We start from the raw sequence: 18,466 nt of genomic DNA on the forward strand, positions 1-18,466 counted from the left end.
AAATAATCATCCTGAGTGAGGTAACCTAGGCTCAGAAAAGCAAACATTACCATGTTTTCACTTATAAACAGATTAGCTGTTAAGTAAATGATCACCAATCTACAACCCACAGACCCAGAGAGATTAGGTAAACAGCTGATCTCTACTACAGGGAAATACTTGGACCTCCTTGGGACTGAGAAATAGAATAAATTACTGTTTTAAAATTTTTTTCTTCGTATGAGAATGTTATACATAAAAAATTTTATCAGAAAAATTGTGTATAGTTTTGCCCAAAATTGTAATATGCAACTTAAAATATTCCCTTTCAGTTCAGTTTAGACTACACACATCCTGCTAAAAGAGTGGCATTGGTTTCCCCTCTCTTTTAATATTATATTCCAATAGAAAATTATTCTATTCAGTGAGCAAATATTAAATGACTGGCTGGTTTTCATGAATGCTTAAAAAAACAATACATTCTGGTTTCTTTTGTGTGTGGGTGTAGAGGGGAGCTCTATGACCTCTTCTTATACATTATGTATTATAAGGTGTATTATGTCTAAGAGGATAATTGCATACCAAATATGGAATGCCTAGCCTCAAAGAATATCATTAACTTTTGGAAATATAATGAAAAGGAATAATTAGAGGAAGGTAGACAAACAATAAAAACATCTGTTTAATATTCATTTTCTTTCATCTATTCTCTATAGTCTTACGTGTACACTGCTCAGTCAAGGATTTTTCTTCACAAGTCATGAGTAAAAATATCCATCATAATGTAACTATGGCTTCACATTCTTTTGTTGCTGATTTTTTTTTTTAGTAAAATCTGTTGAGATATGATTTGTGACAGGCATGCTGTCACAAATGTTTGTCAAGAGTTCTGAACATCTTACATCATTCTCTTTCTAGGATATGATCATTTTTGGATGTATTTCTTATCTAGGAAGTAGACTATTCAGGGCAATAATTCCATTGGGTCTTTCCCTAAATCACTGCAAAACAATTAAAAAGTACACAATTCCTTGGTCGATTTCTAATTCCTCTTTTCCTCTAATGAAGGCAAAATAAATGGGATTTGGGATCCTCCCAAGACAGAAAATAAACAAGTTAACATTAGTGACTTGTATCCAGGAATAAGGTATGTTTCCCAGTAGAGCATTCAGCAACAACTAAGTTGTTGTAAATTCTCACTAACCACTAAGTAAGTCACTTAGTCACATGCTGCCTCTCAAAGACTGCTATGTAATCACTGGAATGAAGGACATGATAATCTAATTTTAATTAATTTAATTTAAATATAAACTTAAAAGCTGACTTTTACTTGAGAGTATCATGCTGGACAAAATAGTTTGGTATCATGCTGGACAGTATAGTTCTGTAAATGAAGATAATAGTGTTTTGCTGGCAGAGTGATCAAATTTAATGGGCAACTTAAATAGCAGAAAATGAAGAGGGCAAGTATGTGGAAAGCACTTATTTCAACAGCTTTTATTTGTACATCACCAGCAGTGGTAAATATCAAGATACTACTGAAAGTTCAGGGAGCAATGTCTTTTTTCAAGCACTTCTAATCATTATCGTTTTCAGTACACAGTTTTCTATAGTTAGAAATGCACTATGATAGGTAGAAGGTAAACTCCAAGCCTTCCCACGTACCCTGTGACAAAATAATCTACTGCATCTTGCCACATGAGCGACACTAACAGAAATAAGAATGCTACTTTTAGGTCAATATAAAGGTGTCATTTATTACATTAACAGTGGAATATTGGAATTTCCCACCACTGAAGCTATTCAAGAAAAGATCAAACTGAAAGTATGGGGAATTATTTAGAATAAGCCAAACATTTGGAATAGTATAGGTTATAAATTTAGCAAATTATTTATCTGTCCCTACTTGGAAAATGGAAGCATATGTAAAAACAGCAATAGCAGTCATATCAAAAGGGAAAGTCTGGGTCTCTCAGATATAAAGACTGTGATTATTTTCCTTCATATTAATTAATCAATTTCATGTCTTTATAATAAGTAGAGGAAAGTTGGATTAATGTTTTTCAATTTGTGTTAATGATAGTTATCTTATACATGAGTAATTAAATGAACTACTCTAATTTCACTAAAAATGAAAATTTAAGCTAAAGACTGAGAAAGTATGATATCATAATCAAAGTAGGACATCTTAACCCAAGTATGACATCATATAAGCAAGGAATCAGGTATGCAAATACTCATTAACAGTTAAGAAATGAAGAGGTATCTTGTGTGCGCCGCCGTCTCACCAGCAAGAACGCTGCAACAGGATCCTTCTGCACACGTTTATTGGGAGAGCTTGATTGCAGAGGCGAAGAGAACCCAAGCCCAGAACTGGTGCTGCTTATATAAGCCTAGGAGAAGCATGTCTCACACCCGGATTGGTTGTGCTTGGGTTATGCTTATCACCATATTTGCATGCCTACATCTGATTGGTTAACTTCTCTCTCTTCTGATTGGTTAACTTCTCTCTCATCTGATTGGTTAATTTTGGTTAATTCTCAAAACCTCATCTTGGCAAAAGAACTTTACTGCCTATGTATGCGTGGTGGCCAGCAGTAGCCAACTGCCACTCTGCAATGGCACATGTGGCTTCCCACAGAGGTAGAGCCAGAGATATGACCCACCCAGTAAAGGCACTTGCAGTAAACAAGCCTGAAACCTGAGTTCAAATGCCAGCATGCTCATAAAGGTAGAAGAGAGAACACAGTTCGGAAAGATGTCCTCTGACCTCCACAGGTACATGTGCCCCCACCCCACAAAGTAATGATTTGAAAAGGAAAGAGGCAAAACATTTATTTTATTTTTGTCCCCACTGTGATTTCTGTTCTCCCTTTGCTGTGGTTATATTTATTACTCTCATTTCCTCCAAGGACAACTGTGTACATGACTGTTTGCATGTGTGTTTCTTTTCTTCCTTAGGCTATTAGAAGCAAATCCAGGTTTACCTTTGTGTTATACAGTGCTGGGAAGTCAAAACTCATAATCTCATCAGCTTATAAGCAATGTAATACATCACAACCTGAGATACGGTGAGAATTTAAAGTAATGGCGCGTAAGAATTGCTTGTTCACTTGTGGCATGGTAGTGGAGGATGGTCTCATGTTTAGATACTAGGAAATGTCACAATTTGTCTTTCTGTTCTAATTTTCTCTGAATTCATAGTTGAAAAGTCTCAATTACCCAGTGAAATCACTTGGAATCTATTTATGGAAGTGTATAGGTTTCCACAAACACTCTAGTCTTCCCTTTTAATAATATCAGAGGAAATCTGTTTCCAACCAAGCTTTAATGTACATCCGTGAATAGCCCTGGAGACAGTTCTTGGACCTTTAGGCATTTTTTTTTTTTTTGTAGCAGAGGGCATTGCTGTTTGAATTCAAATGATGCTAGTGTGCTTGAGACCAGCAATGATAAACAAGTCCTACTAGACATTCATTACATTTTTATCATCTGATTATAACCACAAGCACCCACCGCTAGCTCTCACAACCTTCCTGTAAATTATAAACAGCACACTGAAGTTTCTCTTTGGAAAAGAAAAAATATTTCTGCTGTGGATGAGGAGGTGTGAGTGTGGTTCAGTAGCGTGTTCTGTTTACCAAAGTCTCTGGCATGAGAAAGAAGCAAAATTCTTAGAAAATGGGGATTGACCACTCATTATTGGAAAGAAAAAAAATCATTGTCTATAGCAATGATGCATTCCCAAATACTGAATTCGTCTATTCTCCACTGTCAAAATAAAGTCTCTCCTTGAGTTTCCAATTACTCATTCAGGAGATCTCCCCATGGTATCTGGGCGAAGAGTCACGAAAGAGATTTCTCAGAAAGTCACCAGTAAATAGCTATGTTGTAGCAAGGATAAAAAAAATAATGTTCAGAATCAAGGAGCTCCCCTTATTATCTCCTCAGGTCCAGACAGAAGAACCCTTTTAAGCCTGTAACTAACTGCATTGACCACTGTAAATTTTATCTCTCCAGCTGGGTTTTAGAAAGACAATGTGCACCACTAGGAGAATGTGTTCTTTATAAACCTCAAGCTATTTCTTTAACACAGTAAACAAGTCAATGAATAAAGGACACTCTGGAAGTAGCTAGGCCTGGATTTAGGTGATTTTTCTAAATGATGACCTAGCTCATAATGTTACTAATTATTTTAGGTATATGACCTAATGTTCCTTGGATAACTAAAATTCAGTGATACAAAGAGATGATAATGAATCCAATTGCAGGAATATATGTGCTAGAAAATATTCCTCTGCTCATCTGACTTTTCTATGGATATGTACAAAATGTATCAATGAAAAATACTTTTAAAGATATAAATAAAAGTACTTCTGAATATGAATGACATCATTTTAAAAAAATGTAATGAAGCCACTGAGTAGAAAGATTTGAAAGAGAAAAGAAGGAAGGAAGGAAGGAAGGAAGGAAGGAAGGACGGAAGGAAGGAAGGAAGGAAGGAAGGAAGGAAGGAAGGAAGGAAGGAAGGAAGGCACAATTTATATGCTTCACAAAATGCAAAGCCACACATTCCCCTTTTGGACACACTGACCTATATAATTGATGCTTCAGAGTAGACCTTGAGAGTAGAAGTAATATTCTTCATTTAGCCAAAATGTTTTCATTTGTCTGGATTAACCTTCAAGTTAGCTGTTTGAAATTTACTGCTCAGTCAGTCAAAATCAACTGAAATGTAGCAGCCAAGTTTTAAAGAAACATTCTCCGTGACATCCATGGGACTATCTAGTAGTTTCACCACATTTATAATGAAGAAACACTATATTCAGATCAGAAAGCAAGATCATGAACAAGTGGGGAGTTCACTTTCCAAAGTCACCAAATGTTCAGTGAGTATCCAAAAAAATCAATACTATCTTTGCAAAGATTTGTACATTATTATGTAGTTAAAACATTGGTCCAAGAGATAAATTCACTCTTTTCAGCTTTTGTAGTTGTGGTGGTGGATTTATTTTAAATATTGTTTTATTTTTAAGATTATGATAATCACATCATTGTTTCAATTTGTACCTCCCTCCAAAATCCATGTACCTCCCTTGCCCTACTTAAAAATCATGTCATCTTTCTTTAAAATTGTAGGTACGTGTGTGTGTGTCTGTGTGTCTGTGTGTGTGTGATTCCATGTATGCATGTTCCTAAATACAATCTACTCATTCAATATAATGCTCTCTGCTAACTTTGTTATTTGCTTTGTGGATGACAGTGAGGGACAACTTACTGAAGTCTCATTTCCTTATGTCCAGAGAAAAAATATACTATCCATATCTAATAGAATACTTTTCCTATATTTTGCTGAAAAAAAAGTGCAAAGAAAAGGTGGGTGATTTTAATTTTTCAACACTCTTAAAATTCAGTACAGCTACACATACACACACAAACAAACACACACACACACATATATACATATATATATATATATATATATATATATATATATATATTTGCACACACACTTCCATTCTTCAGATGATGGATATTTTTGTACATCAAATATGCATTTGTTTATTTTCTTGTCACTGAGTAGGTAAGAGATTTGCATCAGGTGGTTTCCACAAATAGCATGTGAACTACATCCATGAAAATTCAAGAATCGGCCAGTTGCTTCATATCCACAACCCCTAAAACATACCAACCCTTTTCTCATGATTTTGCAAATTCACTCTGGGCACAGTGGCAGATCAGAGACCATTCTCAGTAGAGGTAAACTGAAGGGACTTAACATTTCTTTAAAAGGCTCTGCCAGAGCAATCAGCTTAAAATTCTTTACTACTTACTTGACAAATTTTAAGATGCCACAATTAATTGACTAGTATACTCTTCTGATAAATCGTAATAGTTAATGATATTACATATTCTGCCAGGCTTTAATTTTCCCCTTTCTTGCTGAAAATTGATTTACATTGTGATAGAATTAAGACCCAGGACCTTGAAGAGATGAGTGGGGTTTTTTTTGTTTTGTTTTTTTTGGTTTTTTTGAAGGGTTGATGCCTTTCTTTTGAGTGAACTCTTCCAACCACAGAACTGGATTAGTTAATACATGAGTCAGTGATTATGAAGCTGTGTCACTCCTGGTATAATCCCTTTGATGTATTTGCCCTTGCCCTCCTTTTATTGTGCTGTGTTCTAGTACAGCAGAAAGAACTCATCAGTAGCTAAATAGGTGACAGCCCCTTATGGTCTGGGACATCTCAAAGGCCAGACACATACACTCTAATCTTTATTATTAATCCCCAAGATTTAATATTCTGTTTTAGCAACAGAAAGTGGACCAAGGTAAAATTCTAGCAATTTTGCACATACCTTACTTTTCTTTCCCCTTAAAGACAAAAATCAAATAGATATTAGTATCATGTTTGGTTTATCACTATACAAGAAAGAATGAGAGCCTACTTCACAGATTTAATGAAACGTCAACTCTGCAGTTGTCAGACTGCACAACAAAGACTGTAATTAGAAAGATCAAAGAAGGGGAGAGGGATCTGAAATGAGAAAAGGAAAAACTGAATGTGAAGAATGTAATTGTGCTTGTCAATTTCAGTGTTCAAGAATGACCTGACTAATTTGTTGCATTATCTCAGTATTTGAATTATTAAAAATTGAAAAATTAACAATGATAAGTCGAACTCTATTTCTTTATAGTTGTGTTTTCTGTGATGTTTTTGCAGATTCTGGGAATATATTAGGTTTTTTTCTTATTTTGTCTTAGAGTGCATTAACATGGGCAATGAAAGTAGATGAAGGTAAGAGCATTCAAACAAAAATAACTTTCTCTCCCTTCTTATCCCTCCTCTTCCCCCCTCCCACACACACACACACACACACACACACACACACACACACACATCCCTACCAAAGCCTGATGACCATTGGGTACTAGTCCTGTTGTCTCTGTTGGATATGGACAAGATGTCAGTTTTAAGTATGTAGGAGTTGTTCAGAACTCTCACAGCACACAATAACTGGGGAGCTAACTCCATTTGTATTTCACACCACAAAATAAATACATAAATACATACATACATATATACACATACCAGCACAAACACAAAGAAGTATATCCATTGATTACCCACAATATTTTTATTGTTGTTGTTTACTATTACACAACACATGGACTCTTGCGGGTGTGTCATTCTTTATTTTCTGGCATATAATTTTTATATTTATTTTATGTTTCAGAATTTTACACATGATTACTGTGTTGATACAGATTTCATAATGCTATCACACACCTTAAACTTTTTCTGTGTCTTTCTCATACCCTTTCAAATTCATGACTTCCTCATAATTATTATATAATCTAATACAATGGTCATTATATAGATTGATATATGATAGGTAGATAGAATATGGAAAGATAGGCAATTAATAGATGATAGATAATACATATGTAGATATATAGATATTGGATTTATAGATAATAGGTAGACAATAGTTACATAGATAGTAGATAGATAGATACATAGATAGATATAAGATAGAAGATTGATAAATAGATGATTGATAGATGATAGATAAATACATAAATAGTAGATAGATAGATCATTTTCTGAGCCCATTTATTGTTACTTGTATAGATACTAGTTTAGGCCTGACTACTGGTATTAGAATATTTCTCCATTATCCATCCCAGGAGAAGATTGCTTCCTATCTCTTAATATTCAGCAACTGCTTGTATATCTTGCATATAGCTTTGAGAATGAGGCCCTAATTATTATCTCATAAAATGTAAGTCTTGGTCTTCACAAAAGTTGCATATTATATTCCAGATTTTCTGATAGATATTGTACTGAGGTCAGAGTGAAGAAACAAATACTTATAGGAACAGAATATTTGGTATCTCACGATTTTCCATTTTCTGTGAGCCATGGAATAGGTTCTTGAAATACTTCACAGGCTGTGAATGTGCTACAACCAGAATGTGCCTCACTGTCAGAAATTGCCCGATTTAAATGCTGCCAGACGACAATGATATATTTTTATATAAAACTGTTTGCTGTTTTGTAGTTTCATCAGTTTGAAGGATTTTATCTGCATACTTCATTCTCTTAATCAAACATAAAGACAGAATTTGCTTCTCATCATCATGGGAAAATGCTTCAAAGGATAATACCAAAATATACTTTACTTGGCTGCTGGAAATGTAGCTCTTTTTAATAGATATTTTATATTTAGTATTTTATTATTAAGCTTAGTTCCTATAAATGCACATTTCAATGGCATGAATGCATGGCATAAATGATGGGAGAAGCAATTTGCATTTATATAGCACCTTTCAAAAGCTTGGGATAGCAGAGCAAAGCACAAAATGCTCCTGTAACTTTGCAATTAAGAATTCACTTCTAATTACTGGTACTTAAATGTGCAGTCTCTTTTTAATCACAGTTTTACACCTGTGGTTAAGTGCTCTGACAAAGCCTTAGCCTTATCTCTAAGGCAGGCAAACTGCATGACTGAATTTTGTACAGAAGGCTGCATTTACCAGTGAAAAGTGATCATATGCATGTGACACCTGTAACAATACCAAAGACGTAGCTACATTTGAAAGAATCCTTCTCCTGGATTATGTTCTCAAGTACTCATCCTGATCAACATCATGTATTCACATACACACACACACACACACACACTCACCACACAAACAAATATCCAACTATGAAACATGATTAGAATTCAAGCCCAAATACTCCTCTGATGTAATACCAGGAAGTTAAGTGATAAGATCTGAAAACCAGCTTGTTAATGTATGCTTGCCTATAGTAAATCTTGAGCTATTGGGGCTACAATGACTTGCATGTGTGAGATTGCTAGGTTTCTTGTATAACCAAGGGACCATTAAATAAGAGAGTGTTAAAAAGAACAATACCCTACTACTACTAGGGGAAAGCACAATTCTACTGCAACATATGGTTTTGAAGGGCTTCAGACTCATTAATGGAGCTATGGAAAGAAAGGCAATCCTAGGAAGGTAGTTGTAACTAAAGAGAAGGCCCTCCTGACATCCATGTACATAACTGATGGCGGGAAAGCACGGAGTTCCATTTTCAAAAGCTGATCGGAAGAAGATTTATTAAAGACCTATGTTGCACTGGGGACCAGTGATCTGAGACAGAGAAGGCAACACCCTGGAACATTGAAAGGCTGCCAGCACATAGAATTAGGAGAGTTCAGAAGCAAACAAACCTCGGGAAAAAGTATCTAACCAGTTGTGAACAATCAGAAGTTAGCACCTGAGTGGGAAGTGGTGACTTTCTCATCTCAGCGCTCAACAGGTGGATGAAGGAGGGTCCACAATCCTGAGGCATTGTCAGCTACATGGTGAATTTGAGAAGAGCCTGGGATGCATACTGCCCTGTCTCAAAGCAAAAAGACAACAACAACAAAATCAGTTATCCTTGAATTCTCATTTGAGTATTATTGTGTGAAAAATAAATTTTAAAACTGACAGTGCTTAAAATGCATGTGAGTCTTTTCCAGATATAAGTAGGGAGCTCTGAGGATTCAAAGAGTAGCAGCAGTGACAACCATGTCAACAGTCATGAAGGAGTCATGGGGACAGTGAAAATGGGTCCTGTTGTCAGGATGGCTTGTAGATCAAGGGTAAGGGATAGACAACAATTGAATGTGACCATGGCCTTTGATTAGAACAGTGAATAGAAAATATTTTATTTTCCTATCCCTGGAGAAAAGCTCCAGAGAGATCAAAAATTTCAATCGAGCATGAAATATCAGTGGAATTGTCTCAGTCACAATATTGGAGGAGAGTCAGTGACTGTTAGAGAGTAGGGACATTTAAATACCCATTTAAACACACTCACAATTACCATGGTAATGCATAGTTTTACACAAAAACATTACAGTTACATGTTGTAATTGAAAGTATAGCTCTCAAAATAAAACATTCCCATCTATTTCTAAATGTGTGATTTAGACAAATTAATTAACTTCCCCAAGTCTCAAATTCTTTATTTCTGTACTAGGGAAAATATAATACCTCTAAAGTTAGATGAAATGTCTGACTTTTTGCAGAATTTTACACAATATTTATACCATTCAAACCTTCCCTCTTCCCCTCCAACTCCCTTAATATCCCCTTCATATTCACTTAAATTCCTGACTTCTTTATTTATTGTTACATATTCATATGTATAGCTCATACTGAGTTCATTTAGTGTTGCTCCTTTGCATATTTGTTTAGGGTTGACTACTTGGAAGTAGATAATCTATCAGGGTCTTTTCCCTGAAGGAGACTAATTTTCTTCAGGAATTATTAATCACTTGAAACTCTTCATCTAGGGGCAGAGCCTTGTGAAAGTCCATCCATCAATGTCCACACATCAACCTGGGCTGACTTGCTGGTCTGCTTCTCTGCCACACATAAAAGTTACTATTTCAAAGCAGAAGGATACTTTTTATGAGAGTGGAGAGCCACATATATTTGTAGGTTAAAGATAAGTATTTTTTATTTTTAATTTATTTTTACACCCCATATTCCATTCCCTACCCCCCCCCATCCACCCTCTGACTGCTCCACATCCCATACCTCTTCCCCACCCTACCCTGTCTCCATGTGGATGCCCCCACTCCCCACTCCACCTGTCTTCTAAACTCCCTCGGGCCTCCAGTCTCTTGAGGGTTAGGTGAATCATCTCTGAATGAACACAGACCCAGAAGTCCTCTACTTTATGTGTGCTGGGGGGCTTCATATCAGCTGGTGTATGATGTCTGTTTGGTGGTCCAGTGTTTGAGAGATCTCGGGGGTCCAGATTAATTGAGACTGCTGGTTCTCCTATAGGATCGATCTTCTCCTCAGCTTCTTTCAGCCTTCCCTAATTCAACAACAGGGGTCAGCTGCTTCTGCCCATTGGCTGGGTGTAAATATCTGCATCTGACTCTTTCAGCTGCTTGCTGGTTCTTTCAGAGGGCAATCATGATAAATCCCGTTGTTCTGAGCTCTCCATAGCCTCAGTAATAGTGACAGGCCTTGGGACCTCCCCTTGAGCTGGATCCCACTTTGGGCCTGTTGTTGGACCTTCTTTTCCTCAGGCTCCTCTCCATTTCCATCCCTGTAATTCTTTCAGACAGGAACAATTATGGGTCAGAGATGTGACTGTGGGATGGCAACCCCATCCCTCACTTGATGTCCTGTCTCCCTGCTGGAGGTGGGCTCTATAAATTCCTTCTCCCTACTGTCAGACATTTCATCTAAAGTCCCTCCCTTTGAGTCCTGGGAGTCCTCACCTCCCAGGTCTCTTGTGCATTCTGGGGGTCCCCCCCCAACCTGCTATTCCTGAGATTGCCTGTTTCCATTCTTTCTGTTGGCCCTCAGGGCTTCAGTTCTTTTCCCTCATCCAATACCAGATCAGGTTCCCCTCTCCCTTCCCCCACTCTCTTCCCCACCATTTGAAATGTAAATAAAGAAAAAATTTTAAAAAGCGTGTAAGGCACAAACATTATTCAAAATTAAACCATCATTGGAAAGACAGGCCCCCTGGGCTTGCAAACTTTATATGCCTCAGTACAGGGGAGCACTAGGGCCAAGAAGTGGGAATGGGTGGGTAGGGGACTGGGAGGGGGAGAGTATGGGGGACTTTTTGGATAGCATTGGAAATGTAAATGAAGAAAATACCTAATTAAAAAAATGATGAATAGAAATCTTATTTATTTTTCCCTTCTAGTTTTATCACTTGACTTTCATAAATAGACACTTTTATTCAGTGTTGCCTCTTCATTTGGGGGATTGGAGAAAATTTTATTACTCCTTCTGTCTTGCCTGTGACACTTTAAATACCTTCTTTATTCAGTAAGTTTGATCCTTTTGTGAAAATGATGAAGTAAAATACCTGGCTGAAAAAACTCTCAGCAAAGACACACTTATTTTCTTCCTCAATAGCAAAAACATGTTTAGTTTAGCTAAGAAGTTGGGAGTTTCAGACCCAAATGTTTTCTTGATAATTCCGCATATTGAGGCTAAGGTGACTTCTATTTTATTTTCACTAAATCCATGAACATACTACATGTTTGAATACTTGTCTGGGCTTTGTGGACTGTCGTGTAGCCCTTTGCTATTTCATAAATCATTTTTTTTCTCAAGAGGGTACAAGTACTTTAAATAACAACAACAACAACAACAACAACAACAGCAGCAACAAATATGGTAGCAAATAACACATTTCCAAAGACCAGGAGGCCAGCTTATAATTGGGGAAAGAAATCATCCTCACTACAGAATGATATCACAAGGAAGCACATAGAAATTTCAGGCTTAAACTCTTCTTTAAAACAGATCACATCAACTTTCAAAATGTGTGTTGTGAATTATAAAATAGCCCTTGCATATTTACATCAGTTATTGTAATGTGATATGTTCTGTGTTTGCTTTCTCTTTCTCGTAGTCATGCATGATGAAACACGGGCTGTGGAGATGAGCTGATCTGATTAACGCATGGTTTCAGTTTCTTCATCTATAGATGAAAGCTGTGAGAAATAAGGAAAATTCTGAACATGCCCTTTCCACAGACACAGTGTTCACTACATATGACCTAAGAGCTGTCAATGTCAGGAAGGCAAACAGATGTTATAGTGTCTAATTTCACATTCACATAAAGTCTATGCTTGCTGTAGCGACCTGATGAGTTGCAGTAATAAAATATATGGGGCTCTTGAGGTTAAAAATCACTGGGAGTCCCTAACCTTCAGATATTTTAATAGTGAATGTTTTAATTAAAATTGAATAATTATTTGGACATAAAGCCAGAGACATTAGAATTTACTCTTAAAATTCTTAAAAATGTTCCCTTTTGACACTGTAATACAACTCTGTCATCTACAAGATACCTGCCTGGCAACTTATGCAATCAAGGGCCCACCAAAACATCCTCATAATCTCTGATGCAAGTTTCTGGTTTGGGGCATAGCTCTCCTTGATCTCATGAATTCACAGGTTTCAGGATAGGCAAGCTTGGATTCAGACAATAAAGACATTTAGACAAAATCTCAGGTAAGAGTAAGTAGATTTGTTTCTGATATTCTTAAAATGTTTAATTATAAGGAGTAACATTGAGTCTTCTGCAGGATGGCATTGGATATTCCTAGTTATACTAGCAAGATCACGACATGCCCAGCTACTTTCAGGAGGAGAATGAGCCTGAAAAAAGAATCGAGGCATTTTTATTGGTCTTCCTACCATTGCGACTACAAATAAATTAAAAAAATAAATGTCTTCAAAAGCTTTTTCATGATAAATTTTGAAGTCAACTTCTAAATAATAATAAGATTATTATTATTATTACTATTATTATATTACTACCTTGGTCTTAGGTATTGGTGTGGAATCATACCTGAGTTTTAAATTTTGTTTTCTGCTTATCTGGTTGCTCCTAGTATCCAACTCTGTAAATTTCAGTTTTGCCCTCATGACAGGGTAACTTTACAAAGAAAATTGAAAAGACAGTTACTGATCCTTACATTGGCATTGTTTTCATTGTTCTACACATCAGCTTGGTGACCGTAGACATGGTTCTTGGCCTCTGCCTCATGTTAAGCTTTTTGCCATCCTTCTATTTTAAAGGATGGTGAATGTTTTATTGGGCTTGGTTTCTTCACCTCCCTATTTGCTAAAATGCCTCTCTCTACCACTCATCAGCAAACTGTATTAGTGTCTGTAGTCCAAGAAGAGAAGGGCCCTTGGAAACTTCACATTGCAGGTCTCAGCTCTGACTTAGTTCTCACATTGCCTATTAGCAACGATGGCCCCAGGACCTACCTCACTGTCCAGAGAAACTTTATTTATGGTAAATACATTAAAAATATCTACCAAATAATGGATACAATGGTTCATGGTGTGTCATTCCCAGACTTGGAAAGTGGAGGTAAGGAGATTGTAAATTCAAGGCCAGCTTCAAATTTATGACTCTGTTTTTTTTTTTTTCAAAGTAGAAAACAGAACAATGACAAAGTGTCCATCTCTATGTGTTGTTGAAGTTACAGGAGGAAATGTTTGCTTACAGGAATCCAGTTCAAATGTTTTACTTTCCACAGACATCAGTACTTGAGGTTGGATTGAAGGAAATGCACCAACTGCCCTTATAACTATTTTATGCCACATCTCCCTAGTCATCTCATAAGCATTATCAATACATCTTTCATGCAAGACTTAAACTGTACACCTAAAGATGTGTTTCCAAAGGGGCAGAGAAGAGTGGAGGAAAAAAAAATATAAAACATGTAATAATATTTAGGTAATATAAGATATATATGTACATATATATGCACACATATATATTACATGCAATAATATTTAGGTAATATAAGATATATATATATATTTGTGTGTGTGTGTGTTTGTGTGTGTGTTTGTGTATGTGTGTGTCTGTGCATATATATATATATATATATATATATATATATATATAATTTTTAAAAAAATAAAGCAGCTCCCATGCTTGAGATGGTCGAGACCATCCTTAAGAAAGCATACCTAGGTCAAAGTGACACTGTGTCACATAACTTGTGCCTCATGAGTTCCAATGGCTCACCGAGGAAGGTAGTGGGAAAAGCTCACTTAGAGCTCAGAGCAGAGCAAATGTCTCTGTGGCCAGAAGTGAGAGAATTAAGGACTGCACTATAGAAGCCACTTTGTCCATGAAGGGCCCTGCTCCTTCTTTAAAGCTTTTATGTCTGAGTCTTCTCTTCAGACAAAAGGAGGCTCTTCAACCTTCCTTCAAGAAGTCCAAAGACACACACGAACTAAATCCCATCCCAGTGAGCTATCAACCTCTTAGGTATTTATCTATCAAGTCACACCACTCAACTTTAGTATCCACTTGTTAAATGGTGGACTTTCTTTTGTTTGAAAAACCTGTGATGAAATCACCCTCATGATATTAGTTATTTCAATAATTAAATTGCTGTGTTTATATTTAGAGCAACTGGAATTCTTCTTCATTTATCTTCCCAAATGTTGGGAGATCTATAAAAACCTAAATCTTTCTTGATCCAACATGTTAAATAACAAAGCATGTTTCATCTGTTAGTTCTTATGGGCCGGAATGGTAAGTATCAAATACAACACAGGACACATATAGGATGAAATTGTACCCAGATAGCTTCAATATGGGAATCAGTACTATGAACAGAGTTTAGTGACTGAAGAATAGAGGCTCAGAGAGCTCTGAAAGAAAAGTTCACTTAAGTGGTAAGCTAGACCATGACAAGCAGAATTAGAGATAAATCTCTACTCTAGGAGGTTGGTGGAGTTTGTCTTCTCAACTAACACTTTAGAGGACACAGCAGACTAAGGTGAATTAATTCTCTAAAGAAAGGAGTATGTCAATGAGGAAGGCTGTGACTTATACACTTTGTTAGTTTTTCTTCAGTTAATAACAGAGTTAATGGTGCTTGATTTAGCAGATTGAACAGGAAGAGACTATGGCATAAAACCTAAAATGTAATAGCCACCTAGATGGTTCTCTCCAGTTTGCTCCAGTGAAAGTTGCTTTATTGGCAATGGTTATGGGTGGATTTAAGTCAGTGTTTGTGCTAGATCTCAGTGCTGATCTTGGCAGCATGGGCCTTCTACAAAGTGTGTTTGTAATTAAGAATATGATAGCTTTCCTTTTTGTTTATATAAATGTATAAATGTAGAGATGGGGCCTGAGGAATAGTTGCAGAGAGAAATGACAAAAACAAAGAGAATATATAATAAATCAGTCATCCACTACTTACCAATGAATACTTAACATTTTTGTGTCTTCACGTCAAATTTAATTTGAACTAACATTATGTATCTCTCAGTATACTAGATATTTTATACCTATAGATTATAGTTTTAAAAGGTGTATCAACGAATGAGAGGATATGCAAGTGATTTTAATTCAAATAAGTAAGTTAATTTACCCTTATTGCGAGACAGTGTTTGAACTCCAACATGTAATTCTCCTATGTCTGTCTCCACATGCTGGGCCTAGGGGTCACACCTACCAACAGGACTTATAATATTAAAGCCACACAGGTTGTGTTGATGTCCTCTCCTTCCAGCAGTGCTTAAGAGAAAATCATCCTCCCCAAGATCCTAACAATGGACTATGATTTTATAAATATACCTTTTAGGTTTTAGATATGATTCACGGAAGAAGCATAGCTGCAGGTGTGACTTATTAGCAGTTGTTTCCATTTTCTGTTCATAATTACTTTTAGGTAAGCCCTCATTCTTTCCCCTTTTGAGTCATGGAAGATTTTGTATAGTCACCACATTTCCATTTTGTCTATATTATTATAAACATTTTTCTGGCAGACAATGTTTAAAAGCCATTTTTTTTTTAATTTATATTGAGACTTACTCTGTAAGTAAGCTATTCTAGAACTCAGTACATGAGCAGGAATGGCTCCAAACTCACTGAAGTTTTTCTGTCTCAGCCTCCTACATGCAGAGATTATATGGATGGTCTTCCATATCTAGCCTCACAAATACATTAATAAAACTTATTAAGTATCTATTAAGAATTCACAGTTATGGTTTTTTTGTTGGGTTTTTTTGTTGTTGTTTTTTTGCAATTATATCAAGTAACAACTTTATAGGCAAGTGGATATTTGTCTGCTTTAACTATTTGATGTCTTCACATATGAAAAGTGTGTAGTTTATAAGTTTATATGATGACTCAGAACAAGTCCCTAGTCTCAAAATGCAAATGTAGCCCCTTGAAAAGTTGTAAAGTGATAGATTTATCCAAAGCAGAGGTAGTGGTTTTCCTTATGTAGATCTTCTTCACGCTTTTCTTCTTAGGATATTCTAAAAACATTCATCTTTCTTTTTTGTCATCATGCAGTTTCTTTCATTTCCATTTCTCCATTAATTCCTAATAATAATAAGTGTTAATTGCCCTTTAATGGGCCATTTAAATTTAAATTCTTTTTTTGCCTCATATTTGAATTTTTGTCTGATGCTTATTTTTCAGATTGTGTAATACACATTTATAGAAAAGGAAAATAACCAAAAATACTCATTCTTCTATCCTAGGAAAAATAAAAGTGGTTATACTGCCCAATGTTGAAGCAGATAAAGTGACAAGGACTTTAAAGTGTCACAGGCACATCTGGAACACATACATCAACCTGATGGAGCATCGTCTCATTGTTTTCTAAATGTCTGAGTTTAAGCAGGGGGTATTATTTCAGACAGAAAATAAAAGATTAATGTGGACATCAGTGGTGATAAATTGTATGCACTTATGAAAAAGTCAGTCTGCTGAAAAGTATAGGACTTCTCAGTCTAATGAAGGAACATTTTAGAAGACCCAAGGCCCTCATTGAAAAACATAAGATTTTCAACATTAATTTATGGTCTTTATTTTGTTGTTATTTTGGTCTTGAGGTAAATTATAAACGTAAAAATTTAAAAATGACAAAATAGCCTTCTACTCCAAAACTGCTCCCTAGAAGCAGATTGGGTGCTCCAACTCCTCTAGCCATGACCCCTACCTATCCAGAGACAGCTTGACTTTCAGGAGATCTGTCATAACCAGGCTCACAGGCAAGGCCCACTCCTATCTCCAGCCCCAATACCCAGACTAACTGAGAGTGCCACAGGGAACAGTGGACATGGGCATTCACCTACAAGTCCCAGACATTCTAACACACCTAAAAAGCAGAATTCTGACTTAAAACCCCTTCTCAAGAAGATGATAGAGGACTTTAAGGAAAACATAAATAACTGCCTTATAGATGTACAGGCAGACACAGGTAAACAGGTAGATGCCCTTAAAGAGGAAATACATAAAATCCCTTAAAGAAATACAGAGAAACACAATCAAACAGGTGAAGAAATTGAACAAAACTGTCCAGGATCTAAAAATGGAAATAGAAACAATAAAGAAATTACAGAGGTAGGAACCCCAGAGATGCAATACTTAGGAAAGAGAAGGAGTCATAGATGCAAGCATATCCAACAGAATACAGCAGAGAAAATCTCAGGCATAGAAGATACCATAGAAAACATTGACACAACATTCAAAGAAAATAAAAAGGACAAAAAGCTCATAATACAAAATATCCAGGAAATTCAGGACACAATGTAAAGACCAAATCTAAGAATAATAGGAATAGAAGAGAGTTAAAAAGTCCTGCTCAAAGAACCTGTAAACATCCTCAACAAAATCATTGATGAAAACCTACCCAACCTAAAGAAAGAGATGGCCATAAATGTACAAGAAGCCTATAGAACACCAAATAGATTGGACCAGAAAGAAAATCCTCTCTTTACATAATAATCAAAACACTAAGTGCACAGAACACGGAAAGAATATTAAAAACTATAAGGGAAAAAGGCCAACATATAAAGGCAGACCTATTAGAATTATACTAGATTTCTCAACAGAGACACTAAAAGCCAGAAGAGCCTAGATAGAGGTCATGCAGACTCTAAGAGAAC

General features: G+C 36.1%; 1 long non-coding RNA gene across 1 annotated transcript; it reads left to right on the forward strand.

Moving 5' to 3' along the window:
* Positions 1-2,727: 2,727 nt before the first annotated feature.
* On the forward strand, positions 2,728-17,191 carry LOC110311218. Its single transcript, XR_002379942.1, has 3 exons — positions 2,728-2,757; positions 2,941-3,050; positions 17,057-17,191. It is a non-coding gene; the product is annotated as an uncharacterized LOC110311218 (long non-coding RNA).
* Positions 17,192-18,466: the final 1,275 nt, after the last annotated feature.

The sequence above is a fragment of the Mus caroli genome, chromosome 16 (assembly GCF_900094665.2).
Source record: "Mus caroli chromosome 16, CAROLI_EIJ_v1.1, whole genome shotgun sequence".
Lineage (NCBI taxonomy): Eukaryota > Metazoa > Chordata > Mammalia > Rodentia > Muridae > Mus > Mus caroli.